The sequence below is a fragment of the Mus pahari genome, unplaced genomic scaffold, assembly GCF_900095145.1.
Source record: "Mus pahari unplaced genomic scaffold, PAHARI_EIJ_v1.1 scaffold_6700_1, whole genome shotgun sequence".
Classification (NCBI taxonomy): domain Eukaryota; kingdom Metazoa; phylum Chordata; class Mammalia; order Rodentia; family Muridae; genus Mus; species Mus pahari.
In genome coordinates this window covers 47,382-50,265 of record NW_018393742.1, presented here as the reverse complement: position 1 = coordinate 50,265, position 2,884 = coordinate 47,382, and positions in this window count along the sequence as shown.

Sequence of the window (2,884 nt, the reverse complement as noted above, 5' to 3'; positions counted from 1 at the left end):
GATACAGGGCACCCCAGAAAGATGGCATCTTCAGAGGCTGGAAGGCTGGGGTGGTTATTCTGAACTTACTGCTAAGTTTCTGTGCACACTTCCCAAGTTGCTTAACAACCCCTCAGTCTCTTCATCTGTAAAATGAAGCTGATGATACTCACTTCTTGAGAGTACTGTGACTATTTATAGAATCTCACATAACTCTGGAAACACCTCATAACACATCGTATGTCCTGTGCTGCCTCACACACTTATTGCACCCTGTTGTGTGCATTACTCTCTCACCCATTCAAGAACAGGCTCCTCAGAAGCTCCTAGTTCTCACCTTGTAGAGCTTATGTCCTGTGTATAATTGGTCTCTCCTCACACCAAGGACACTTTATTCCTAATAAGCTGTGCACCCTGAGCCTTAAGAAGCCCTAAGCTGAAGCAAGAGCAGGATAGATCTTCTGTAGCTGCTATAAGTCGTTCCTTCCTGTTCTCTAGTCTTCCTTCCTGTTCTCTAGTCTTCCTTCCTGTTATCTAGTCTTCCTTCCCTGGTCTTGCGTCCTCCCTACCTGGTCTTGAAAGGTAGTGGACATGTCATGACTGGCAGTGTTCACGTATGTGGTCTTACTGGACCAACACCCAGCATGATGAGTGAGACACAGTCCCCACTCCCCACACAGCAACTGTAGTCCTAGCACTTCCAGCCTGCACTGCCTACAGCTCCATGCCAGCTGTGTCTACAGTCCAGCCCTGACCACACTCTAAGCAATGTTTTCCCCACATGGAGGGCACTTCACGCAAACTCTGTCAGGTGGTGCACATTCTTTATGCAGCAGCCTCTTCATTAAAGTCTGAATCTCTGTTCAGATTACACAGGTTCTATTAGTTAGTGACACATTTGTCATCCCAGCACATGAAGAGGTAGAGGAAAGACAGTCAGGAGTTCTTGTGTAGCCTAGGCCACATAATTGGTTTGAAGCTAACCTGAGTTACATGAGGCATGATAAATAGGTAATTTGTAGCACTAAAAATAAAATCAATGAGGGACAAGCACATGGCTCATCAGGAAAGTTGGCCTGAGGCCAAGCCCGATGGCCCCATTGCAACCTGTGAAGCCACAAGGTAAAAGGAGAAGCCTGATTCCCTCCTGTGCTGGGGGAAGGTGCCAGCATGCAAGGACACACAGACACACAGACAGACACACAGACACACACACACAGATACACACACACACGGACACACAGACACACAGACACACACACAGACACACACACAGACACACAAACACACACGGACACAGACACAGACAGACAGACAGACACACACAGACAGACACACACAGACACACACACAGACACACAGACACAGACACACACAAAGACTCACACACCCACACACCCACACACAGAGACACACACACACACAGACACACACACACATACCATTTTCAAAACAAAATGTTAACAACAACAACAACAAGAAAAAAACAGAACAAAAAAATTTCAGACACAGACCCCCACACAGTCGAATGGTTTTTGATGGAAGGCATTCTACAGTGGTAGAAGCTACCATAGTATCTCCAATAGATGCTGGTGGATTGTGTGTGCATTCATTGATGAAAACTCTCCTTTCTGTATCATACCCTCCTCCCTTTGCTCANACAAGAGTCAATTTCAGGTCTGCCACTGGTTTAACCTATGGTTCTAAAACAACAAAATTTTAGAATCAAAACCAATGGAGAATTTTTATCTTTAGTGGGTAAACAAAGATTCCTTTAAGAGGGCAAAATAAAATAGTTGTCCCAGACAAAAAAGCAATAAATCAGACAGTATCAAAAAAGAATTACTCCAAAGATTCTTACAAGTAATTATTTGTAGAGGAGCCTTACAAGAAAACAGATTTCCCAATAGAAAAAGGAATAAATAATTAATAAATCAATTAATGCAAAGGATATTTCTTCAATGTGGCTGTCTCAATAAGCACCAAGAAGCCCTGAGACCACAGTGTAAACAGCCATACAGGCTTCTGTCATCCCTCAGGCTCCCTACACCACTCACGTACCAGAATGACCATAGTAAACCCCAATGCTCCACTCACTGAGGACTTCAGCCTCAGCACACAGCTGTCTCCTCCATCCCCCTCTCTCCACTCTCAAGTCTCTATGCAAAAGCTCCTGATACCCTGGACACCTCTGCTTCTCTCAAACTGCAAGGCACATACCTAGCATCTCACTATGGAGTGGGGACCAACACCTGCCCAGTGATGCCCACATGGCAGGGCTCAGCTTGGCCATGGAGCCTTGCCTGCTGTGCTGCCACCTCCCAGACCCAACTCAGGGAGGATAAATCCTGTAGTTCTTGTTCATTCGTCAGATAAAGTCTGAAGAATCCTAGAGGGGTCTTCCTTCCTCTTCTAGTAACTGAATTCCCAGACAAGTAAGAACAACTTATCTATGGTAGAGTGTAGCAGCATGTGTGGTTCCCTACCTTTGTAATAATAAAACAACTAATATCATTTTAGGGTAATTTCTATATGTCAGTCATTGTTCTACTAGCTTTCAGCTGACATAATATTAATTCACTGGAGGAAGGATTTTGTTCAAGTGCTATATGTAGAAACCGAAGGTGCAAAGAAGACAGTGTGTTCCAGATTACAGGGTCACCATGGCAGAATTTGGAGTTTGGAAGGTCTGGACTCAGAGCCTGACTCTCAGTCACTACCTTCTCTGCTCTGGCACAAGGCTCTCCAGTGGGAGGTCAAGACAAAGTCTTCCCAGTGTCCATCTCGTTGAGCACAGACAAGAGCTCCTAGGACAGAGGTGGATGAGTAGCCACAGACCAGCTTTCCTGGTGAGATTTCCCTCATGTCTGAATGTGGGAGGCTCTGGGGGATGCATTGAAATGCA